Here is a 27,596-nt window from a genome sequence, read left to right on the forward strand (position 1 = left end):
TTATTTCCATCTCCTATTTATTGAACATACATAAGCAGGTACTGAAAAAATGACTACCACATTCTTAAGCCTACATGTAGCTCTTTCTTAATAGATATATTCTTCATATGAAAAAATTCTTTCTTAAACTATAATATCATAAAATTTAACATATACTGTAAATGCACAAATGCAAGGATATTAGAGCAATGTGGTCTATGTTCTCAGTAAACTTTTATTTTTAATAACTGAAACCCAGTCTTGATTCTTCCAACAAATAATTGTTATACACTATGTTTTGTGCCAAAGCCAGGTGACTCCCCTAGTCTTTTGAATTATTCTGAATGTTAATATCCATCTAGAAACAACTAAATTCTCAAAGAAAGAAGGAAAAAATAATTTGTATGAAATGACTACTTATATTATTCTTGAATGTCTTGGAAATTTTAGTGTAGAGTGTCCTTTGCTATCCATGATAGAGCATCTGGTTCCAAATAACATGGTGTATCTCATTAGAGAGATATTAGATCTAATTATGCAACATATAAGTGAGATCATTATAGTAACATTATCTCAATGAGGGAAGTAAGCACATGTGAAACCTAACACTCTGCTGCTTGAAAGAATTTTTGAAAGCAAATTTAAGGAATTAATGTACATTAAAAGATGTTGAAAACCAGTCATGAATCTTTGACATGTAATGGAAAAATATAATAGAATGATAGGTACCCTGATTAATTCTGCTGGACATAAAAACAAATTTCCTGGGCAAATACTATGTTTTAATACAAATTATTTTCTAAACAAGATAAAACAAAAAGATGGTAGAGGAGACATAGCTTTTGTTATTTTGTGTTTATTCTATTGCTTTTTTGTTTTTTGCACTCTACTGTTTTAGAGATCCTCAAACTTTAGAGTGTAACAGAATCACAGAGGAGGCGTGTTAAAACAGACTTTGGCCCCATCCTCAGAGTTTCTGATGCAGTAGGGCTGGGCGGAGTCTGAGAATTTGCATTTCTAAAATTCCCAAATATGCTGATGGTGCTCCTCCAGGGGTCCCATTTGAGAACCACTGGACTATATGAAAGTCACTATAGAAGGCATTTAATTCACATTATCTTCTTGATTATTTTTCAGTAAGATGAGAGTCCAAGGATCTTATATTCTGCTCAGTATTTTTCAATCAAGCTGTATATCTTGGGAAATCCAGATTCTATTACAAAGAAAACATTCTTAAAATATAATTAAGGCTGCTGTCTGACAAGTGCATTGGGCATATTTTTAACAGCATATTTTTTAAATAAATTTATATATTTATTTATTTTTGGCTGCATTGGGTCTTCCTTGCTGCGTGCAGGCTTTCTTTTTAGTTGCAGCGAGCGGGGCCTACTCTTCATTGTGGTATGCAGGCTTCTCATTACGGTGGCTTCTTTTGTTGCGGAGCACGGGCTCTAGGCGCACAGGCTTCAGTAGTTGTGGCGTGTGGGCTTCAGTAGTTGTGGCTCGTGGGCTCTAGAGCGCAGGCTCAGTAGTTGTGGCACACGGGCTTAGTTGCTCCACGGCATGTGGGATCTTCCCAGACCAGGGCTTCAACCCGTGTCCCCTGCATTGATAGGTGGATTCTCAACCACTGTGCCACCAGGGAAGCCCTAACAACATATTTCTAAACAACGACACAAACAAAAAAATGAATAGATATTACCTAGCAGTGAATAGACCAAAAATAATGAGAAGTTATAGCTCCATGAAGCTAATTTAACTCACTCTTATCTGTAGATGTTTTCACTTTCCTAAGATATCTGAGTATGTTAACTATTAAATTGATCGATTCTAATGTACAGCATGGTGACTACAGTTAATAATACTGTGTCATATACTTGATTTACTAAGAGTGTAGATCTTAACTGTTCTCATTACACACAAAAAAAACTGTTAAATATATGAGGTGATGAATGTGTTCATTAACCTGATAGTAGTAATAATTTCTCAAGGTATATGTATATCAAATCATCACATTGTACACTTTACATATTTACAGTTTTATTTGTCAATTATACCTCAATAAAGCTGGAAGAAAAAATAACAAATAAATTGATTGATGCTGTCAAACAAATTTTAAATTTAAAAAAGTAACAATAAAATAAAGATTGTCATCTTATATAAAACAGCTAATTGGCTCTTTCCCTTGTAAAGTAATGCTAACTATAGCTTGAACAGTTCTGCTAAAATATTACCTAACAATGTGTTTAGGAAGATGTATATATAAAATACCACCAAAAGTTTGCATGGATTTTGTTTTTGTTTGTTTGTTTTTTCTGTTTCTTATCTCAAGTCAAGCATTATATTAGTTATGGTAACAATGTTCAAAAGACATTTCCAGAGGGACTATTTCCTTGACTCTACTCAGGCAGCCTTCAAAATAAAATAATCTGGCCCATATTCTGAACTCAAATATCTGAGGCTTATAAAATTAGGAAATATCTATGTGGTAATCTGCCTAAAAATAACGGAAAAGATTGTAGGACCTCAATGTCAGGGCTGTAACTTCGACTTTTTTTGTGTGTTTGTGTGTGGAATAGAGCCCAAACCAAATTTTGAAACAAAACTCTTAATTTTTAAAAAGTGGGTTATAGTCTGTTTTTCCATGTTGGTTTTAACTGAGCTGTCTGATCAACTCTGAGGAACCCTTTTGTTGTCTCCCCTCTTACCCCAAAATACAGCTGGACTCTCCATTCATCTGCATGTTAAAAATGATGAAACAGTTATTGCAATGATACAAGTGCTTTTTTATCATTTTGATGTGATTATCCTATTCCAGAACAAAGTTCTGTTTCCCAGGATCACTTTTAAGTGTCCAATAAAGCTTGGGTTGTGTTATATCCACAGGCAAAACTGGACTGAGTGTTCAGATTCCATTAAGTCTCTTATATTCTTATTCTTGGCTGCATTCTGTAGTCACATGAGAAGCTTTAGAAAATACTGACAGCTGGGTCTCAACCAGAGTGATTTTGATTTAATTGATCTGGTGAGTAGCTAGGTCATTAAGATCTTTTAAGAATCTCCCCATGTTATTACAATGTGTAGCCAAGTTTGAGACCAATGTTTACTTACAGGTGAATCCATTAAAAGGGCTAATGACAATGAAGTTAGTGTAGGCACCTCACATTCCAAGAGTCTGAGCACATGGGAAATAGTAAAGTGTTCATCCCATTTGTATGGATTTGTGTGTTGCCTGTGTTTTTGACCATGGCAGAGATGGGGTTATCAAGGTGAAATCCACTCTATGGAATTACCATAATCTTGGTGGTAACATGGTTCTGGTAACATGCACTTACAGAAGCAATGTTTATTATGCGGGTTTAAATTTTACTTGTTTGGGTTCTTATCTTCTCTCCCCTGTTCTACTGTGTTAGTTCCTTAACCAGAATTCCTGAGAGTACGTGATGTTCCAGTCGTTGTGCAGGGATAAGAATACAGCAGTGAAGGAACATAAAGGTAAGATTATACAATTGTTGGTAATATGCTTTTCAGAAAACTGAGTGAAAATGTGAAAACCATTGGCAGAATAAAGTACTTAAATGTTTTTTAAAATTAAACAACAATGAGTTGGTATTAAAATATAGATTATATTGACAAAAATTAGAAAGATAAATGTGGGCATGGGAGTGGAAGGAAGAGTGGGAGGATTATAAAAGGGAACATATAGCAAGATTTTCATCTTAGCAGGGAGTAGCCAACTATTTTGCTTCATTCTTGGCTTTGATAATGACACAAGTATAAGGTATGAAGAATGTATGTGGACATTTTAAGGGAAATATAAAATAATGTAAAACATAAACATGATGTATAACTACCAAATCACTACAGAAGAATTGCATCATTTATTTTTTTTTAAAGATTTTTTTGATGTGGACCATTTTAAAGTCTTTATTGAATTTGTTACAATGTTTTTTCTGTTTTCTGTTTTGGTATTTTGGTGGTGAGGCATGTGGAATCTTAGCTCCCTGACCAGGGATCGAACTGCACCCACTGCGTTGGAAGGGGAAGTCTTAACCACTGGACTGCCAGGGAAGTCCCAAATTGCATCATTTAAATAACTAAAATTAAGGAAATAAAAGGGAAAGTTAATAACTGATATCTATAAATACCTCTACCCTACAAACAGAAACTACACTTTTTTTCAAGCATTTGTGCCTTATTTACCAAAATAGGTCAGTATTATTCAAGAACAAATAAATGATAAATAAGAAATCACAGAAATAACATATGGTCACAATTATACAGTGCTAAAAAATAAAACTATCCTCCCAAATACTAAAAACAAACAATAAAACAAAAACAACATTAAATAAACACACCATTTGCCTAAGTAACTGTTGGGACAAATTAAAAAATAAAATCATAGCTGTAGACGTTAGAGATCTACTAACATTATAGCACAATGTTTCAGCAGAGGTGTATTACCAAAGCTGTTCTAAGAGACAGATTCATAAGCTTTAGCCTTTCTACATTAAAAATAAATGTAAATGAATCAAATATTTACATAAAGAACTTAAGTAGACTGCAATAAACCAAAGAAACAAGGGTTAGGAACAGAAGCAACACAAATTTAATTGAATTAGAGAAATGTAAAATCAACAAGTGAATTAGAACTGAATCTTTTTTTCTAAGGAAAAATCCATTTAATTTTATGCAAAGGGTAAAAAGAAAAAATAATAAATTAGAAATGAGAAAGAGAATACAAAAATAGGAAATGAAAAAAAAATGTAGAGGGTAATCTTGTTCAAGAAGGTAATTGCAATTTTCTTGATGAAGTACTAACAAATATAATTTGCACAGAGTATTGAAATAATACCCAGTAATCCATCAATACTTCCATTTACCTTACCATATATAGATGATTTAATGACTAATTTATAATATTGGTCATATAACAACAGTATGTTTCTCCATATATCCAAGTTTTCTTATAGGACCCATAAATATGTTCTAAGTGTATTTCTTACAATTGTATATTTTTGTGCAAATTTGAATCAGAATTTTTTCCATTATATTTTCACCTGGTTATCTCTGGACTAGAAGAGTCACAAAATTCCATACACACAACAATTTGGATGTAAAGAGAAAATATAGCACCCATAATCTAGTCTTTCTCTCAAATAAACATCCAAAATTTGTCAGTAAAACGAAGTGTTCAATCTCTTTAAATCTACTTTGATCTGCTATGTTAGAAAATGCTTGATCTCTCAGTAATGTATTTCCCCCTCCCCAAGATCTCTTCCTAAATGCTGCTTGGGGATTGCAAGCGCATTAAAGTTCTAGTTCTGCTACTTAGCAGAATATGAATTCCAGTTTTGGCTCAGATAAAGGGACATATTAAAAAAAGTCAACATTTTTTATCAATATCATTACATTTTGTGGAGGGTTTTTGAAACTTCTTTATTTATATACTTTTGTTTCATTTTATGTAATTTTTATAAAATACCTCTTTTTAATTCTTTTACTTTTAGCAGATATGATACATTTTTGAGAAATAACAGTAATTTCTAGAGACCTGCATTTTACTCTCTACTGCATTTTCTTATCCCATCGTCACTCCTTGGATTTCAGCATTACTGGCCTTGGGACAGCCTCTTCCCCACAAACACTGTCTCCTACCACCACTCCCAATTGTTGTGGCTCATCCTGTTTATTGATGTGGTGATGGTAGAGCTGATGTACAAGATCTTTGTAGACTGGGCATTAGGACACAGGCCTGTACCATGAGAGCAGCAAAGTGGTATCTCAAGCCTCATTCACAAAGGTGGATCTAGTCCAAGTCCTTCCCGATTTCATGCTCATTTACAACTCACTTTTCTTATTGTAACAGCCCATGTCCTATAACAGGCAATGAGAACCATTAGCGAGCATTAAGAGTGACACGTTTCCACTGTTTGTCTTCCAGGATCTCATTCTGTGAACTTTTCATAGACTGGGATACCTAGCACTTGTGAACTTACACTTGAAGAGGATCAGTCTATATCATCATTTCTCCAATTTCTTAGCACCAAGTATTTTTTTCATTCACAAATGCCCAACCTGGGACATCTAATAGAAACTGATATGTCAAAGATGAAATGAGTATCATAGAGGAAAGTAAAGAAGGTCAACTCTAAATATATTTAATCATAAAAATAATTTAGAAAATAGTCTAAAATAAATGGGAATGTAAGTATTTCACACCAGTGAGGGTAGGTGTGAAATACCAATTCAAAGCACACTTTCACCCTTGAGGCAAGCTGTAATTTCTTCTTTAATTGGGAACTTACTATATATCAGGCATTGTGCTTAAGAAATTTGCATATGTAATCACATTTAATCTTTCCAGTGCCCATGTCAGGTAGGCTTTATTATTATCCTTCATTTTTTAGATAAAGGGAGCTAAAATTTGGAGAGATTAAGAAATTGGTCCTCCATGATACAGATAATAAACAGCAGAATCTTGATTCAGACTCTAATTTTGTACCTGATTTTAAGTTCTTAAGCACAATGTTGTAATGTTGTTATGAGCTACTTTTACTGATTGCAAAGGATTGAAATCCAACTTATAGTTTATAAAAAAGTAGAAATCATAGAAAGGAGTCTGAACGATTTCATAGAAACCAAAGACAGGAATGAAGCTGGGCCTCAGGAACATCAGAAACCAGGCCATAAACACTGTCCAAACTTTGTTTCCACCCACCTCTACTCTCACTGCATCACCCTATCCCACCAACCCCTACTTGCTCCCCCCCCGGCTCCTCCCTCTACCATCTACCCACCCCTCACCTCTCACTGGCTTACTCTCTTTGGTTCATAGTGGGGAGAGAAAGGCAAAAAATAAATTAAAATTATAAATATCTGAGGCAAGTACATATATTAAATAAATATATAAGCCAATGGTGCTAAGTTAAAACAAGGTAATATATACAGCGAGTGATGGGACGGAGGTCAACATCAGAGGATATTTCTCTGAGATGACTTTTGAGTAGAGACTCAAATGACAAGAAGAAACCAACCATCAAAAAATCAAGAAAGATCATTCCAGAAGGAGAAGATGAAAGGTACGAAAGCAATGAGCTGATAATATTAGTCAGCCAGGATGGCTAGAAATCAGTAAGTGAATGGGAGAAAGATAGGGGATGAGTTAGGAGTCAGAGAAGAAGACAGGGACTAAAAATCTGTATGGGAAACATTTGAAAGTTATTCAAAGTGGAAAAAGTTATAGCCATAGGGAGGATGCTCTTATTTGCCCAAGTTGGGTCTGATCCCTTGGGTTATATTTTAACTTGGCTGCTGTTGCTGCAGCCAGAGGGCTGTAAAAGGAGGATGGATATTTCCCAGTGGGAGCTGTGGTTCTGGGCAGATAAAGCAATGAACAATTCTGTCCTCTTCACTGTTCTGTTCAAGAACCGCTGTTATAAATTCCTTTAACAGTTCCTGTATATTGTCAAGCACCACTAGCCACGATTCTTTCAAAGCCAGCTTTATATAGGTTATATTTCATACCAGTTTTAAATATTTTAGGTTTTCTGATTTTTCCATACAATTTTAAGGCTTTTTGAAGGAGCCAGTTCACTGGAATATCATCCAATGTTGAAAAATTATCTTTCTTAATGCTGATTTGTTGATTGATTACCTCTTGGCTAGTATGTACTTAAATACTGTCTATTGATCTAGGCATTGGCTTCCAGTTCAATTTCACTGGGTATTTTTTTTTTAACATCTTTATTGGAGTCTAATTGCTTTACAATGGTGTGTTAGTTTCTGCTTTATAACAAAGTGAATCAGCTATACATATACATATACCCCATATCTCCTCCCTCTTGTGTCTCCCTCCCACCCTCCCGATCCCACCCCTCTAGGTGGTCACAAATCACTGAGCTGACCTCCCTGTTCTAAGTGGCTGCATCCCACTAGCTATCTATTTTACATTTGGTAGTATACATAAGTCCATGCCACTCTCACTTTGTCCCAGCTTATCCTTCCCCCTCCCTGTGTCCTCAAGTCCATTCTCTACATCTGTGTCTTTATTCCTGTCCTGCCCCTGGGTTCTTCAGAACAATTTTTTTACATTCCATATATATGTGTTAGCATACGGTATTTGTTTTTCTCTTTCTGGCTTACTTCACTCTGTATGACAGACTCTAGGTCCATCCACCTCACTACAAATAACTCAATTTCGTTTCTTTTTATGGCTGAGCAGTATTCCATTGTATATATGTGCCACATCTTCTTTATCCATTCATCTGTTGATGGACACTTAGGTTGCTTCCATGTCCTGGCTATTGTAAATAGAGCTGCAGTGAACATTGTGGTACATGACTCCTTTTGAATTATGGTTTTCTCAGGGTATATGCCCAGTAGTGGGATTGCTGGGTCGTATGGTAGTTCTATTTTTAGTTTTTTAAGGAACCTTCATACTGTTCTCCATAGTGACTATATCAATTTACATTCCCACCAACAGTGCAAGAGGGTACCCTTTCTTCCACACCCTCTCCAGCATTTATTGTTTGTAGATTTTTGATGATGGCCATTCTCACTGGTGTGAAGTGATAACTCATTGTCGTTTTGATTTGCATTTCTCTAATGATTAGTGATGTTGAGCATTCTTTCATGTGTTTGTTGGCAATCTATATCTTCTTTGCAGAAATGTCTATTTATGTCTTCTGCCCATTTTTGGATTGGGTTGTTTGTTTTTATGATATGGAGCTGCATGAGCTGCATGTAAATTTTGGAGATTAATACTTTGTCAGGTGAAACGTTTGCAAATATTTACGACATTCTGAGGATTGTCTTTTCATCTTGTCTATGGTTTCCTTTGCTGTGCAAAAGCTTTTAAGTTTCATTAGGTCCCATTTGTTTATTTTTGTTTTTATTTCCATTTCTCTAGGAGGTGGGTCAAAAAAGGATCTTGCTGTGATTTATGTAATAGAGTGTTCTGCCTATGTTTTCCTCTAAGAGTTTGATGGTGTCTGGCCTTACATTTAGGTCTTTAATCCATTTTGAGTTTATTTTTGTGTAGGGTGTTAAGGAGTGTTCTAATTTCATTCTTTTACATGTAGCTGTCCAGTTTTCCCAGCACCACTTATTGAAGAGGCTGTCTTTTCTCCACTGTATATTCTTGCCTCCTTTATCAAAGATAAGGTGACCATATGTGCGTGGGTTTATCTCTGGGGTTTCTATCCTGTTCCATTGATCTATATTTCTGTTTTTGTGCCAGTACCATACTGTCTTGATTACTGTAGCTTTGCAGGATAATCTGAAGTCAGGGAGCTTGATTCCTCCAGCTCCATTTTTCTTTCTCAAGATTGCTTTGGCTATTCAGGGTCTTTTGTGTTTCTATACAAATTGTGAAATTTTTTTTTCTAGTTCTGTAAAAAATGCCATTGGTAGTTTGACAGGGATTGCATTGAATCTGTAGATTGCTTTGGGTAGTATAGTCATTTTCACAGTGTTGATGCTTCCAATCCAAGAACATAGTATATCTCTCCATCTGTTTGTATCATCTTTAATTTCTTTCAACAGTGTCTTATAGTTTTCTGCATACAGGTCTTTTGTCTCCTTAGGTAGGTTTATTCCTAGGTATTTTGTTCTTTTTTGTTGCAGTGGTAAATGGGAGTGTTTCCTTAATTTCTCCTTCAGATTTTTCAGCATTAGTGCATAGGAATGCAAGAGATTTCTGTGCATTAATTTTGTATACTGCAACTTTACCACATTCATTGATTAGCTCTAGTAGTTTTCTGGAAACATCTTTAGGAGTCTCTATGTATAGTATCATGTCATCTGCAGACAGTGACAGCTTTACTTCTTCTTTTCCGATTTGGATTCCTTTTATTTCTTTTTCTTCTCTGATTGCTGTGGCTAAAACTTCCAAAACAATGTTGAATAATAGTGGTGAGAGTGGACAACCTTTTCTTGTTCCTGATCTTAGAGGAAATGGTTTCAGTTTTTCACAATTGAGAACGATATTGGCTATGGGTTTGTCATATATGGCCTTTAACATGTTGAGGTAAGTTTCTTCTATGCCTACTTTCTGGCGGGTTTTTATCATAAATGGGTGTTGAATTTTGTTGAAAGCTTTTTCTGCATCTATTGAGATGATCATATGGTTTTTCTCCTGCAATTTTTAAATATGGTTTATCACATTGATTGATTTGTGTATACTGAAGAATCCTTGCATTCCTGGGATAAACCCCACTTGATCATGGTGTATAATCCTTTTAATGTGCTGTTGGATTCTGTTTGCTAGAATTTAGTTGAGGATTTTTACGTCTATGTTTGTCAGTGATATTGGCCTGTAGTTTTCTTTCTTTGTGACATCTTTGTCTGGTTTTGGTATCAGGTTGATGGTGGTCTCGTAGAATGAGTTTGGGCGTGTTCCTCCCTCTGCTATATTTTGAAGAGTTTGAGAAGGATAGGTGTTAGCTCTTCTCTAAATATTTGGTAGAATTTGCCTGTGAAGCCATCTGGTCCTGGGCTTTTGTTTGTTGGAAGATTTTTAATCACAGTCTCAATTTCAGTGCTTGTGATAGGTCTGTTTATATTTTTTATCTCTTCCTGGTTCAGTCTTGGAAGGTTGTGCTTTTCTAAGCATCTGTCCATTTCTTCCAGGTTGTCCATTTTATTGGCATATAATTGCTTGTAGTAATCTCTCATGATCCTTTGTATTTCTGCAGTGTCCTTTGTTATTTCTCCTTTTTCATTTCCAATTCTGTTGATTTGAGTCTTCTCCCTTTTTTTCTTGATGAGTCTGGCTAATTATCAATTTTGTTTATCTTCTCAAAGAACCAGCTTTTAGTTTTATTGATCTTTGCTATTGTTTCCGTCATTTGTTTTTCTTTTATTTCTGATATGATCTTTATGATTTCTTTCCTTCTGATAACTTTGGGTTTTTTGTTGTTCTTTCTCTAAGTGCTTTAAGTGTAAGGTTAGGTTGTTTATTTGAGATATTTTTTTGTTTCTTGAGGTAGGATTGTATTGCCATAAACTTCCCTCTTAGAACTTCTTTTGCTGCATCCCATAGGTTTTGGGTCATCGTGTTTTCATTGTCATTTGTTTCTAGGTATTTTTTGTTTCCTCTTTGAGTTCTTCAGTTATCTCTTGGTTATTAAGCAGTGTATTGTTTAACCTCCATGTGTTTGTAATTTTTACAGATTTTTTTTCCTGTAATTGATATCTAGTCTCATAGCTTTGTGGTCAGAAAAGATACTCGATACGATTTCAATTTTCTTAAATTTACCAAGCCTTGTTTGTGACCCAAGATATGATCTATCCTGGAGAATGTTCCATGAGCACTTGAGAACAAAGTGTAGTATGTTGTTTTTGGATGGAAGGTCATATAAATATCAATTAAGTCCATCTTGTGTAATGTTTCATTTAAAACTTGAGTTTCCTTATTTATTTTTACTTTGGATGATGTGTCCATTGGTGAAAGTGGGATGTTAAACTTCCCTACTATGATTGTGTTACTGTCGATTTCCCCTTTTATGGCTGTTAGCATTTGCCTTATGTATTGAGGTGCTCCAATGTTGGGTGCATAAATATTTACAATTGTTATATCTTCTTTGATTGCTCCCTTGATCATTATGTAGTGTCCTTCTTTGTCTCTTGTAGTAGTCTTTACTTTAGAGTCTATTTTGTCTGATATAAAAAATTGCTACTCCAGCTTTCTTTTGATTTCCACTTGCATGGAATATCTTTTTCCATCCCCTCACTTTCAGTCTGTATGTGTCCCTAGGTGTGAAGCGGGTCTCTTGTAGACAGCATTTATATGGGTCTTGTTTTTGTATCCATTCAGCCAGTCTATGTCTTTTTTTTTTTTTTTTTTAATTTATTTATTTATTTACTTATGGCTGTGTTGGGTCTTCGTTTCTGTGCGAGGGCTTTCTCTAGTTGTGGCAAGTGGGGGCCACTCTTCATCGCGGTGCACGGGCCTCTCACTATAGTGGCCTCTCTTGTTGCAGAGCACAGGCTCCAGACGCGCAGGCTCAGTAATTATGGCTCACGGGCCCAGTTGTTCCGCGGCATGTGGGATCCTCCCAGACCAGGGCTCGAACCCGTGTCCCCTGCATTGGCAGGCAGACTCTCAACCACTGCACCACCAGGGAAGCCCCAGTCTATGTCTTTTGGTTGGAGCATTTAATCCAGTTACATTTAAGGTAGTTATTGATATGTATGTTCCTATACCATTTTCTTAATTGTTTTGGGTTTGTCATTGTAGGTCTTTTCCTTCTCTTGTGTTTCCTGCCTAGAGAAGTTTCTTTAGCATTTGTTTTAAAGATGGTTTGGTGGTGCTGAATTCTCTTAGCTTTGCTTGTCTGTAAAGGTTTTAATTTCTCCATCAAATCTGAATGAGATCCTTGCTGGGTAGAGTAATCTTGGTTGTAGATTTTTCCCTTTCATCACTTTAAATATGTCCTGACCCTCCCTTCTGGCTTGCAGAGTTTCTGCTGAGAAATCAGCTGTTAACCTTATGGGGATTCCCTTGTATGTTATTTGTTGTTTGTCCCTTGCTGCTTTAATAATTTTTCTTTGTATTATTTTTTGATAGTTTGTTTAATATATGTCTTGGCATGTTTCTTCTTGGATTAATCCTTTTTGGGACTCTCTGTGCTTCCTGGACTTGATTAAGTATTTCCTTTCCCATATTAGGGAATTTTCAACTATAGTCTCCTCACATATTTTCTCTTCTTCTTCTGGGACCCCTATAATTTGAATGTTGGTGCGTTTAATGTTGTCCCAGAGGTCTCTGAGATTGTCCTCAATTCTTTTCATTCTTTTTTCTTTATTCCACTATTTTATCTTCCAGGTCACTTATCCGTTCTTTTGCCTCAGTTATTCTGCTATTGATTCCTTCTAGAGAATTTTTAATTTCATTTATTGTGTGGTTCATCATTGTTTGCTCTTTAGTTCTTCTACGTCTTTGTTAAACATTTCTTTTATTTTCTCCATTCTATTTCCAAGATTTTGGATCATCTTTACTATCAGTATTCTGCATTCTTTTTCAGGTAGACTGCCTATTTCCTCTTCATTTGTTTGGTCTGCTGGGTTTTTACCTTGCTCCTTCATCTGCTGTGTCTTTCTCTGTCTTCTCATTTTGCTTAACTTACTGTGTTTGGGGTCTCTTTTTCACAGGCTGCAGGTTCATAGTTCCTGTTGTTTTTGGTGTCTGCCCCCAGTGGCTAAGGTTTGTTCAGTGGTTTGTGTAGGCTTCCTGGTGGAGAGGACTGGTGCCTGTGTTCTGGTGGGTGAGGCTGGATCTTGTCTTTCTGGTGGATAAGACCACATCTGGTGGTGTGTTTTGGGGTGCCCATCATACCTTATTATGATCTTAGGCAGCCTTTCTACTAATGGGTGGGCTTGTGTTCCTGTCTTCCTAGTTGTCCGGCATAGGGTGTCCAGCACTGGAGCTTGCTGATTGTTTAGTGGAGCTGGGTCTTAACGTTGAGGTGGAGATTTCTAGGAGAGCTTTCTCTGTTTGATATTACATGGAGCCGGGAAGTCTCTGGTGAACCAGTGTCCTGAACTCGGCTCTCCCACCTCAGAAGCACAGGCCTGACACCTGGCTGGAGCAACAAGACCCTGTCAGCCACATGGCTCAGAGGAAATGGGAGAAAAAAAGAAAGAAGGAAAGAAAGAAAAAAAAAAGGAAAGAAAAGAAAATAATTAAAATAAAAAATACAAAATAATTATTAAAAGTAAAAAAAAATTTAAAGTAATAAAAAAAAAAGAGGGAAAGAAAGAAGCAACCAAACTAAAACACAAATCCACCAATTATAACAAGCGCTAAAAACTATACTAAAAAAAAAAAAAAATGGACGGACAGAACCCTAGGGCAAATGGTAAAAGCAAAGCTATACAGACAAAATCACACAAAGAAGCATACACATACACGCTCTCAAAAAGAGAAAAAGGAAAAATATATATATGTCTCTATATAAAAATAAAGGAGGAAGAGAGCAAGCAAATCAATAAACAAATCTACCAATGATAATAAACTCTAAATACTAAACTAAGATAAGCATAAAACCAGAAACAAGTTAGATACAGAAAGCTAACTCTAAGTCTACAGTTGCTCCCAAAGTCCACCGCCTCAATTTTGGGATGATTCGTTGTCTATTCAGGTATTCCACAAATGCAGGGTACATCAAGTGATTGTGGAGATTTAATCCACTGCTCCTGAGGTTGCTTGGAGAGATTTCCAGAGATTTGTTTGCACAGCTCCTGGGGTTCAGCTTTGGATTTGTCCCTGTCTCTGCATGTAGGTCACCTGAGGACGTCTGTTCTTTGCTCAGACAGGATGGGGTTACAGTAACAGCTGATTAGGGGGCTCTGGCTCACTCAGGCTGGGGGGAGGGAGGGGTACGGAATGCGGGGCGAGTCTGCGGCGGCAGAGGCTGGCATGACGTTGCACCAGCCTGAGGCATGCCATGTGTTCTCCCGGGGAAGTTGTCCCTGGATCACAGGATGCTGGCAGTGGTGGGCTGCACAGGATCCTGGGAGGGGAAGTGTTCATAGTGACCTGTGCTTGCACACAGGCTTCTTGGTGGCTGCAGCAGCAGCCTTAGCATCTCATGCCCGTCTCTGGGGTCCATGCTGATAGCCGCGGCTCGTGCCCGTCTCTGGAGCTCGTTTAGGCGGTGCTCTGAATCCCCTCTCCTCGTACACCCTTAAACAATGGTCTCTTGCCTCTTCGGCAGCTCCAGACTTTTTCCCGGACTCCCTCCCGGCTAGCTGTGGTGCACTAGCCCCCTTCAGGCTGTGTTCACGCAGCTAACCCTAGTCCTCTCCCTGAGATCTGACCTCCGAAGCCTGAGCCTCAGCTCCCAGCCCCTGCCCGCCCCAGCGGGTGAGCAGAGAATCCTTTCGGCCTGGTGAGTGCTGGTCGGCACCGATCCTCTGTGTGGGAATCTCTCTGCTTTGCCCTCTGCACTCCTGTTGCTGCGCTCTCCTCCGTGGCTCCGTAGCTTCCCCCCACCGGCCACCCCCGTCTCTGCCAGTGAAGGGGCTTCCTAGTGTGTGGAAACTTTTCCTCCTTCACAGTTCCCTCCCAGAAGTGCAGGTTCCTTCCCTATTCTTTTGTCTCTGTTTTTTCTTTTTTCTTTTGCCCTACCTATGTACGTGGGGAGGTTCTTGCCTTTTGGGAGGTCTGAGGTCTTCTGCCAGCGTTCAGTAGGTGTTCTGTAGGAGTTGTTCCACATGTAGGTATATTTCCCATGTATTTGTGGGGAGGAAGGTGATCTCCATATCTTATTCCTCCGCCACCTTGAAGGTTCCTTCATTGGGTTTTGTATCTTCAATTTCCCATCTTCCAAGCTCTGTTATTTGCCATGCTTATTTTCAGTTTTCTTAGTAAAGATGATTTGGATCCTGAGGGTGTTTGTTAGGTATCGGACAAGGAGCATCACACAACTATAAAAACAAGTCAAACTAATGGAAAAATGAAATAAAATGGAAAGGGATGGCACGAGAAAGGAGAGAATCTGCAAGCAAAAAGAGAATGGAAACTATAGACAGTCAAGGTAATAGTCATATCCAAAAACAAAGAAATAGCCCAAAGAGTTATGAATCACTACAGCAGAATTAATGAGATGGAAAATTTCTCAAGGAAAAGAGCCAAGGATAGATAAAGGAAGAAAAAGCCAGCATAAAAGGAAGAAAAAGCAAAATAAGAGAATAGAAAAATTAGAAAAACCCCAGGTGCAAAGTGAAAGAGTAAAACAAAAGAATGGATAAATTAAGAAATGGTGCATTGAATTAGAGCAAATGTATTCTCTTTTCTTTATTCTTATCTTTAACTGGCTTTGCATTTCTCGGGTAGCAAAGCCAAACTGAAAGGATAATTTTGTTTATGTACCCAATTTGCATAATTGTGCAATATAAATTACAATGCTAATTAAGGACAGCCCTTGGGCTTCTGGAATTGGGTCAAAGTGGCTCCCTGAGAGCAAAGAGGTTGGGGCATTGGCTCTTTCCCCTCTCCCACCGCAGGGAATCTGGGCAAGAGCAAAGAACCTCTCTGACAGTGTGTGAAATCTTGTCAGAATTTGTTGAAGAACCAGAACTATACATCTCACTCCAAAATTTGGCTTTGAAAATCATCTTTGTGTGATTCAGCAAGGAGGCACTTAAAAGCTAAAAGTTCTCCTAATCCTAAAGGGTCCGTATTGCTCATCATTTTATGAGTTTTTTTCCCCCTCACTTTTTATTAATGCAGAGAAAAAGACTTTTTTCAAACTGTGGATACCTGAGTGTGAATCTGGCATACGATATTTTTGTGCTGGACTGTTGCCAGAATTGTTCCAAACCAGTGTATGACATGCCTTGCTTGGAAGCCTGGGGAAGCCAACAAGTTACTTTCTGAGCTTTAGTTAAATCCATGTCCTTAAAACTAACTAAGCTATTGCACCATAACTACATCAGAACTTCAATCCCAGAGAGTTTACTCCCTGTGCTATTCTTAAGAGGGAACTGAAAGGTATAAGGTTCATATAATCTTTAGCTTGGGTTTTTCAAGAAAAGAAAGAATATCTCTGAGTTCCTATTGCGAAGGCTGTCCTAGCTACAACGGAGGATCCTCTGTTTAGGCCTGTTCTGAAGGAGGTGTTTTGCAAGATTTTTTTAGCTATTGAATCCTGACCTCAAGCAAAGGTTATCTGGAAAATAGAAAGAAACAGATGCAGGGACTTCCCTGGTGGTCCAGTGGTTAAGACACGGCACTTCCAATGCAGAGGGCATAGGTTTGATCCATGGCTGGGGAACAAAAATCCCACATGCAGGGGGCATGGGTTAGATCCCTGGTCGGGGAACAAAGATCCCAAATGCCTCGAGGTGTGGCAAAAAAAAAAAAAAAAAAAAAAAAGAAAGAAAGAAAACAATAAACAGATCCAAAATCACTCAGGTTGGAGTAAGGATAAGGGAGTGGCAACACCGGAGTCCAGGTGTTCTCTCTCAGCCGTCTCTATCCACTTCCCCCAGCTCTTCATCTTTTAAGAGTGCAGAAGCCACTTTGATAAGGGATTTATTATCTACCTAACTTAGGTGACAGGGCAACAGTTAGGGATGTTGGTTTTATACACCTCATTTTGACTTTAAGACATCTGAAGGTTCTTTTCACTGGAATCATTACAGGAATAATTGGAAAACACATGGCTTATTTCTGATCCTGTGATACTTTATTTTCTGGAGCATTTTTTTCAAATTCTTTCATCTCTAGGCATTTAAAATGGTAATATTCTTATGGAACACTGGGATAAACCAGGGGAGAAGTGAGACCTTGGATGAGGCTGCTCATGTCCCAAGACGACTGTGCCTCGGCTCTAACCAACCCAACCCTCCAGCTACTTGAGACCATAGACATTGGTTCATGGTTCAACATTAGACGAAAGTCTTGCAAAATACAATCCATCTCAGGAACAATTGGGAAAATGGGCAAAATCTTGAGAATATTGTGTGAGAGTGTGGATACAACCAAGAATACATTTTCTAACTTACTCTTGGTACAGGAGACAGTATGCTTTCCATTTTGCTAAAGTTAATTTGAGTTGTTTCATTTTCAACTGGAAGAGCCCTAATTGATATATATTTTCATTTCTTAAAATTCAGATCTAGGGGGCTTCCCTGGTGATGCAGTGGTTGAGAGTCTGCCTGCTAATGCAGGGGACATGGGTTCAAGCCCTGGTCTGGGAAGATCCCGCATGCCGCAGAGCAACTGGGCCCGTGAGCCACAACTACTGAGCCTGCACGTCTGGAGCCTGTGCTCCGCAGCAAGAGAGGCCGCGATAGTGAGAGGCCCGCGCACCGTGATGAAGAGGGGCCCCCGCTTGCCGCAACTAGAGAAAGCCCTAGCACAGAAACGAAGACCCAACACAGCCAAAAATAAATAAATAAATTAATTAATTAAAAAAAAATCAGATCTAATAGGTTACATTCCAGTTTTAAAATCTTCAGGACTCACCATTTCATATAGGAAAAAGTGCAAATCTTTATCTAATTATAACTAATATGTAAGTTTACCTGTAATACCATCAATATGGGGTGGTGTTCCCACTCACTGGTTTATTGATGACAGTTTTAGCCAAAAGTGAAGAAGATGGTCATCATCTCTGGTCTGGTTATCGTCCTTTTATTATCTTAGTTGAGCAGCCCTTAACAGACAAGCTGCTTGCTGCTCCTGGAGCTGAAATGATTTTTGGTAGATTTTCCTTCTCTTTTTCTGCTATTGCTCAGGATTTAGTCATTCTAGCCTTTTTCCCTAGCATATACTCTGATCCTAATTATAAAGGTATAATCTTACAATGTAGATATCTTAGAGAATACGCCTTCTGATGGTTGCATATTTATTGAAAGCAATTACTATGAAGCTGTGATTCTCAAAGTGTGGCTCTTGGACCAGCAGTATTAACATTACCTGGGAAACTGTTACTAATGCAAATTCTTGGGCCCAGTCTCAGAATCACTGAATCAGAAACTGTGGGGATGGGTCTTAGAAATCTGTGTTTTAACAAGGTGATTCTCTTGTATGATAAAGTTTGCAAACCATTGTCAAGGAGAGTCAGGCTTAGAGAACATCTTGGTCGAGGACTTTCTAAACTCCTCTCTCATTACTTCAATACACTTTCCTTATGTCTTTTTAATTTCTGTTTCATTGGCGTTTTCTCTTCTATAGGGAACTCATCCCCTCCAGGGCTAAATCTTCCCTAACCAGTTGGGTTTGCAGTTTAACAATTTCATGCCCATGTTGTGTGGGTGACTATTGCTAGGTTTTCACTTCTTTAAAATGTTCCTGGAAGATTGGAAAATTAAAGTTACTAGATGTATCAATCACATGCCATCATATTTCCTTTTGGATGGAATTTTGAAATCATAAAATGTACTTTTTCCCTTCTTAGTTTGCCTCTTGTTTATTTCAGGCTAGTATGAAAATCATATTTCCTAGGCATACAAAAACTGATGACTTTGTGAGATACAAAACAATCAGTATTGCATGGCAAGGGGACGTCATTCTAGAGTTAAATTCTTGTCATGAAAATCCACCAAGAAGGCAAAGTACATTTGCACAAATTGAACTGTATACTTGCATCATGTAGTAGATATAGATGAACACAAGCCTTGTTTAGGGGTTTAGAGCCCCAGCTCTGGAGCCAGACTTCCTGAGCTCGGATACTGATCTACCACTTACTGGTTATGAGACCTTGTACAAACCCTCTGTGCCTCAGTTCCTTTATCTGCCTGCCACAGAGGATTTGTTCAGTAAATTTTAGCTAAATTATAGCTGTTGAAGCAGCATCTTGCAAAGGATACCCACTCATAGTAGTCAGGCAAGGTTTGTATAAACTAAGCATCTATCTCTAAAAAGACAGACTCATATTTTGATGACAGAGGACAGGTCAAGAATGATTAAACCCACACTGGGAAATAAAAACAATGAATAGGTTCCTTTAAAACTGGCAATATATACTCAAACCTAATGGAACTTTAATTGGTATACAATGAGATTTAGTACAGTTTCCAGTTTTCCCAAACCCAGAAACTTGCACCGATTTTAGCTAAGATAATAGTTCTGTGATTTCTAATCTGTGCTCATTTCATCTGACTGTGAAATTTCTTCCTTTTTCCAGAGCCTCATTCTCTTCTAGCCCCCCTGCTTCAGAAAATGTTACCTCCATGTTTATAAAAGGATTGTGCTGATATGTTGTTACTTTGATGCCTGTAAGCACATACTATTGTTTGCGGGAAATGTTCTAAAATTTGTAAATAGCTCAAAGTCTATGTTAAGATTCTTGATAGACACAAGTCCAAAAGAGGTTTGGCTTTTCTACACTTTGGCTAAGCCTGCCAGGAATTTCTTAATTATCCCAGAATGTTTGTACTGTCTTTGAGAGTCTGGGCTTAGAATTTTGCTGTTTTTCCATTTCACACTCTGTATCTTATTGGCTACATTATTTTCCTTCACAGTTACACCCATAATATGCTTTCTAGTCTTGAAAACTCACTTAAATATTACATGTATGATTGTATATTCTTATTAAAAATATATTAAGCACCAGGCACTGTTCTAGGCATTTAGGGCAAAGTGGTTATTAAAGTTCTAGCCATCATAATGCTTATATTAGTAAAATAAATTGTAATTTCCTAGAAGACAGAAACTGAAGCTTATTATATCTATTTTTTTCTTAGCAGACTTCTGGGAACATAAATAGAGTCTCCTAAGTTCACAAAGCCCACATAAGATAGTTCACTCAACCTTTCAGGAATGTTGTTAAGAATTAAATGAATAGAATATTTGAGAGCACTCTGATACATTTTTATAAATGTGAATTATTTTCCCAGGCAAACAGAATTGGGTTTGGGGAATGTGTCTTGAATGGAAAGATGGTGATGAAAATAGGGAGTCACTGGGAAAAGGGGAAACAAGCTGTAGTTCACAATTATGTAGGACTGCTGTGAAATTCCACCCCCAACCTCAGAATCTAAAATACATATATAGACCTTCCAGAATGTGTAACTTAGTCATCAAGAGGTTCAACTTCAGTGCAACTTGCAGTTTAGACCATTATTATATAGTAGAGTTAATTAAAAAATATTTAATCTCTCTGACTCTGAAATATTTAGTACAGAATACAAATGGGAATTTAAGTATTTCTCCAGCCCATTATGAAAATGTCTAGCATATTTTGTGGACAATAATTTCTTGGATTATTAGTTACTTTGCTGTTTGTTTTTCAGTAGGTGCAAGCATATTGTGAAATGTTCTATATTTATGAAACTTATGACAAACTGTGAAGATAACATAATGCATTTTGGGTTAGCCAAAGCAGTAACCCAAATACTTCATTAAAATTCAGACCAACACTTTGGGTTGTATAGTTATTCATAGATAGATTTTAACATATTATTGAAGATACATTTCTCATTGCCATTTTTTAATTTCCATTTTTAGATTGTGAGACATGCATTAGACTGAAAATCAGCAAACATGAGGACTGGTCCTAACACTGACTCATCCAGGTTGGATATCATGTCTTTGAAGAAGTCTTCTCTGCACCCCTCTCCCAATAAAGCTAAGCATTCCTCCACCATGTGCTGTCCTCTAATTTGCTCTCATATTTTCCTCTAGTGTAGTTGTATGTTCACATACCTATCTGTTGTATCAGACAGGGAGTTTCCTGATGGGAGGCACTTAGTCTTTTTCCTCTTGGTTATATTAGCACAGGACCTGGCACATTGTTGATGCTCAATAAATGTTTCTTGACTCCAATGCATTCAATTGATATGAATATTAATCTTTGATTAACTCTGGAAACACGCTGCAAGGTTAGTTAGGACCGTCCAGAACTCTTGTTATTTCAATTCTGATTAAACAATAATTGAACCTCTGAACTTCTGAGCACTTGATTTACAGAAATAGAAACCTGGGCAAATAGCATTTATGGTTTTATATTCCTCCAAGAGTATGCTTATCCTTTCGGTGAAAGAATCTACCGAGGAAACCCATAGATATTGAATGCAAGTGAGCAAAATGAAGTGGCCCAAGTGCATGTCTGTGTGTGTGTGTGTGTGTGTGTGTGTGTGTGTGTGTGTAATTTGAAGGTTAGATGGGAAAAGGCTGTGTCAAGATGGCAGATCTTATCTTGTTAGTTACTAGCAGTGACAGCCACTACCCAATGCCTACTCTGTACCCACTTCTCTCTTTCTTAACAGCCATTCCAGTTACGGAGAATTGTGTTCAGCTAAAAACCTTGCTTTGCAGCCTCAGGTGTAGTTAGTAGTGAAGAGACCAATTCTGGCCAAAAATAAAATTAGTGGAAGCCTCTTGCTAGGGCTTCCATGAAAGTTTTATAAGAGAAATAAACTCACTGGGATGCTCCTTTATTCCCTTTGCCTTCCTCTCAGATAGATGTCTGGGTGAGCAATCCTCTTGCAATCATAAGCATTAAATCCACATTTTAGGATTGGTCCCAATAAGAATGCAGAAGAAATCTGGATCCTTGATGACACTGGGCCACGGCACTCATCCTGATCTTCCTATCCATGGCTTGTTGCATAAGACAAGTAAACCACTTATTTAACTCACTGTTGAGGTTTCTTGAAACCAGACACAGTTCTGATACATTTGCCCTTCCAAGGAAAAGGGGAGCACATGACTTTTTCAAGTCTGATGAGACTTTCCATGGCCAAAACCACTCTACTGAAATAACTCCATCTCTGCCCATGGTGCAGGGGAATTGTACTGAATGACATATGGTGTTTGAATATTTCTTTGTTAGTTTTTCCTGAAGCCTAGGTTTAAAGAACATATGAGAGTTATCTTAGAGGTAAATATGTAATTTCTGTGTATATCAGTAGATGAATTCAATTACTATATATATGCCTAGGTTTGGCAAAAGTCAAATAAGCAACAGCCCTTACATAATGCTGCTTTAATTAAGTTCATTTCTCTCTGGGTGTAGTATATACTGCAGAAGCACCATCAGTGAACATTGGTGATTTGCTTAAATCTTGCTCTTTGTCCCATTTGTATAATTTACTGTGTCAGTGGTTCTCAAGTGGTGTGCTCCTACAACTCATCATCTGGAAATCCTTCCCAGATGTGCTCAAAATTTTTTTATTAATTTGTGTACTTTATTTTTTATAAGTAAGTACACATGATTGTGACTGGAAGAGAAAACACCCTTCTTTTAATCCCGGAGGATTATTTGGCCTTGAGAATAATTGATTCATATCCTGCCCACTCCACCCCTATTTTTCAAATAGAGATTATTGAAGAAATCTCTGCCCTATAAATTTAGCTGATCCAAAAATGAAAGGGAAAACATACTTTATTTTAAAGATGTCTGCAGGATCTGTGTATAACTCAGGGGTTTTTTCCAATTAAGAATCATATGATCCTAGAAGAGTTTCCATTCCTAGGTATCAAAACTGCAACACCGTTTTAAAACAAGAAGTGATCATCTCTATGGTGGCATTTATCCACGGAGGTAATATTTCTGGTTAGTGAATTTCAGGACTTGAAACCAGGCCTCTGCCTCTTAGTTTGTGGAACAGTCAAAGGGCTAAAACAGCTCTGTATAATCACATGCAAAACTATTTATTATAAGCAGCTATCATTATGTACATTGTTTCTCTTCATGAATTATAGTGCTTGCCCATGGGGATTGTGTGCCCGTATATGTATACACATGTGTATACATGTGTGTGTTTGTTTAACTCATTAATCTGCTAAATACACCAGAGGAATGAGGAGAAATATTTTTACCTTAAACTGAAGGACCTGGCATAGCTCAACATCTGTACAGTCTACTTTCTAGTGTCCAATTCTTTACCATGAAGAATGGTACCTAAAACTGAAACTGCATTTGCTAGACTGCTTTGCAGCTTGGTTTCTGGGTGAAATGATGTTTGACCAACCAGATGACCTTGCATAACACTTAGAAGGTGACAGTGAGGCAAAGGTCACATGGCTGGCTGATTGTTTATTTTTAATGACCTTTATTGGGATACACATGATATAGAATATAAGTGACCTTTATTGGGGTACACTTTATATAGAATATACATTTTAAGTTTATAGTTTGATGAGCTCTGACAAACGTGTAGACCCGTGTAACCAGTCTCAATATGAAGGTACATAATTGCCTCACCCCAGAAAAGTTTCTAGGGCCTCCTTCCAATTAATCATCCACCCCTGATCCAGGCAACTATTAATTTCTGCTTTTCATTACCACGGATCATAGTTATCTTTCCTAGAGATTCAAATAAGTGGAATTGTATATGTATCCTCTTTAAATCTGGCTTATTTTACTCAGCAGACTGTTTCTGAAATGTATCCACATTCTAGACATGGTGGACAGGATTCTAAGTTTCTCTTAGTTATTCAGTCAAACTCTAATCTAGATGCTGTTGTGAAAGTATTTTCCAGATGTAATTAAATTCTCTAATAAGTTTACTTTAAGTAGGGAGATTTTCCTCAGTGAGCCTGCACTAAGCAGATGAGACTTTACAAAAAGTCAGAGATATCTGAAGTCTGAGAGAAGCTCTGCTATTGCCTTTTAAAGAGAGAACTTCCATGTTGTAGAGGAGTCATAGCAGAGAACACCAAGCAGTCTCTAGGAGCCGAGAACAACCCTGTGTTAACAGCCAGCAAGGAAAGCTGCAACCTCAGTCTTACAACCAAAAAGAACTGAGTTCTGTCAACAACCACAGTGAACTTAGGAGAGACCCTGAGCCTTAGATCACAGCAGTGGCCAACACCTTGAGTTCAGCCTGGTGGGATCTGAGCAGAGAGCCCAGCTATGCCATGCCCAGACTTCTGGTGGACAGAACTATGAATTAATAGATGGGCATTCCTTGAAGCTGCTGAGTTTGTGGTAATTCATTATGCACCAATAGAAAACCAATACATCGTGTATGTCATTGAACTGTTCCTTCTTATTGGTGAGTGTGAGTTATCTACTACTGCATAAGAAATCACCAACAATTTAGTGTCAAAACAGCACACAATTATTATCTCAGAGTTTCTGTGGGTCAGCAATCTGGGCATAGCTTCTGTGAATAATCCTCTGATTCAGGGTTGCTTACAAGCCTGCAAACAGTGTCAGCCAGCACTGAGGTCTCATCTGAAAGTTAACTTGGGGACAGCCCACTTTCAGTGGGAAGGGTCCACTTAATGTGGTGGTTGGCAGGATTCAGTTCTTTGAAGTTATTAGACTGATGGCCTCAGATACTAGATAGCTGTTAGCCAGAGGCTTCCTTCAATTTGTTGCCTTGTGGGCCTCCTGGAGATGGCAGTTCGCTTCATCAAAACCAGTAAGAGAGAGGGTCTGCTAGTAAGATGCTACAATCTCTAGTAATACGATCATGGAACTGACATCCCCTTAACAATGAGGTGTTTTATTAGTTAGAAATATAATACTCATGGGGAGGGGATTGCAGAAAGCTGTGAATACCATTTGGAAGCTGGGATCCCTGGGAGCTATCTTAGAAGCTACCTACCACTGCAGTGAGTGAATTTATCAGAATGTTTTTATCCATTCCATTCAACAGTAGGTAGACACTTTGGTTGATGCCAGATTTGGACTTTCATTTAGAAAGAAAACAAAAGTTGCTATGAACATTCAAAGTATAAGTGTTTCCATGGGCATATGTTTCATTTGTCTTGAGTGGAATTGCAGGGTCACATAGAAAGTATATGTTTAATCTGAGTAAGAAACTGCCCCCAATGCTTTCCAAAGTGATCCTACCAATTTACACTCCCCACAATGTACAACAATGTATCAGAGTTTCAGTTATTCTGTAGCTCCACAAACACTTGAAAGTGTCAGTCAGCTAAATTGTAGCCATTTGAATGGGAATATAATGGTACTCGTTGTGGTTTTAATATGCATTTCCCTAATACATATTAGGTATGTTAATGAGGTCAAGCATCTTTTCACATACTTAGAGGCCATTTGTATATCTTCTTTTGTGAAATATGTTTGGATAGATTGCCCATTTAAAAAATGGACTTGTTTAAAACTTTTTATTATTGAGTCTTAAGAATTTTTTATTTATTCTGAATACAACTCCTTTATCACATATATGTATTGCAAATGCTTTTCCTAAGTTTGTGCCTTGCATTTTCAATTTTAAACACTACTGTAAAGCGTTTTTTATATTTGATGAAGTACATTTTATCCATTTTTTAAATGATTGTTACTTTTTGAACTACCTATGAAAATATTTCTATGTCAAGACAGAACTATTGTATTTTTATCTCAGGAGTTCTATGATTTTAGCTTTTATTTTTGTACCTGTGATCTATTTTGAGTTTAATTTTTCTGTGTATTTTGAGGTAAGGGTCGATTTTTTAAAATCTATTTGTAGATACTTCCAATTTTTCCAGCACCATTTGTTGAAAAAACTCTCCTTTCCCCGTTGAATTATTTTGTCTAGATTATTATGTTTAAAATCAAATGACCAACATATGCATGGTCTACTTTTAAACTTTTTTTTTTTTTTGCTCCATTTATCTGTATGTGAATTCTTTCCACAATACTATTGTCTTGATTACTGTAGATTTTTGGAAATCTTAATATCTAAGTACTCAAGTTTTGTTCTTTTATAAAGTTATTTTTGCTATTCTAGGTCCTTTGTATTTCCCTATAACTTTTTGAATTAGATTGTCAATTCTCAAAAATAAAGCTTGCTGGGATTTTGAATGGGATAGTGTGGAATCTATAGATCAATTTAGGGAGAATTGGTAACTTTTAATATTGAGTACCTTAATCCGTGACATGTGTTGCTCTCCATAATGATCTTTAATTCCTCAGCAATGTTTATAGTTTTCAGTGTGCAGGCCTGGCAGTTTGTTAAATTCTAAGTATTGATATTTCATAGTTTGGGATGCAATCGTAAGTAGTTAAAAATTAATTATCTTTTGTTCATAGCTAGTACACAGAAATACAGTTGATTTTTATATTGATCTTATCTTCTGCAATCTTGTTATACTCACTTGTTAATCCTAGTAGCTTTTTTTGTAGACTCCTTAGGAGCTTCTACATATGTCATCATGTCATTTGCTAATTAAAACCGTTTTACTCCTTACTTTCACATTGTGTCTTTATTTCTTTATTTTGCTTTATTGAACTTCACTACAGTTGGTTAGGGATGTTGACTGTGGAGGCCCTTTCCTTTTTCCTAATGTTAGGGAGAAAACAATCTTTCACTTTTCAGTATGATGTTAGTTGTAGTTTTTTATAGATATTCTTTTTTTTTTAACATCTTTATTGGAATATAATTGCTTTACAATGCTGTGTTAGTTTCTGCTTTATAATAAAGTGAATCAGCTATACATATACATATATCCCCATATCTCCTCCCTCTTGCGTCTCCCTCCCACCCTCCTTATCCCACCCCTCTAGGTGGTCACAAAGCACCAAGCTGATCTCCCTATGCGATGCAGCTGCTTCCCACTAGCTATCTATTTTACATTTGGCAGTGTATATATGTCCATGCCACTGTCACTTCGTCCCAGCTTACCCTTCCCCCTCCCCGCCGTGTCCTCAAGTCCATTCTCTGTGTCTGCGACTTTATTCCTGTCCTGCCCCTAGATTCTTCAGAACCATTTTTTTTTTTTTTTTTTTTTTTTTTTTTAGATTCCATATATATGTGTTAGCATACGGTATTTGTTTTTCTCTTTCTGACTTACTTCACTCTGTATGACAGACTCTAGGTCCATCCACCTCACTACAGATAACTCAATTTTGTTTCTTTCTATGGCTGAGTAATATGCCATTGTATATATGTGCCACATCTTCTTTACACATTCATCTGTTGATAGACACTTAGGTTGCTTCCATGTCCTGGCTATTGTAAATAGACCTGCAATGAACATTGTAGTATATGACTCTTTTTGAATTATGTTTTCCTCAGGGTATATGCCCAGTAGTGGGATTGCTGGGTCGTATGGTAGTTCTATTTTTATTTTTTTAAGGAACCTCCATACTGTTCTCCATAGTGGCTGTATCAATTTACATTCCCACCAACACTGCAGGAGAGTTCCCTTTACTCCACACCCTCTCCAGCATTTATTGTTTGTAGGTTTTTTGATGATGGCC

At 37.4% G+C, this 27,596-nt stretch overlaps 1 protein-coding gene across 2 annotated transcripts in view; it reads left to right on the forward strand.

The window, feature by feature from the left end:
• The window catches only part of LOC309660105 (uncharacterized protein), a 224,422-nt gene extending 199,512 nt beyond the window's left edge, over positions 1-24,910 (forward strand). For both annotated transcript variants that reach the window (XR_014263137.1, XM_082460655.1), the window contains 2 exons: positions 1-3,474; positions 17,605-24,910. The exon at positions 1-3,474 is cut by the window's left edge and continues 27,974 nt beyond it. The gene's annotated coding sequence lies outside the window, so the exon portion shown is untranslated. The remainder of the gene's footprint in view (positions 3,475-17,604) is intronic.
• Positions 24,911-27,596: the final 2,686 nt, after the last annotated feature.

This window comes from Balaenoptera physalus (genome assembly GCF_965194825.1).
Source record: "Balaenoptera physalus genome assembly, chromosome: 4".
Classification (NCBI taxonomy): Eukaryota; Metazoa; Chordata; class Mammalia; order Artiodactyla; family Balaenopteridae; genus Balaenoptera; species Balaenoptera physalus.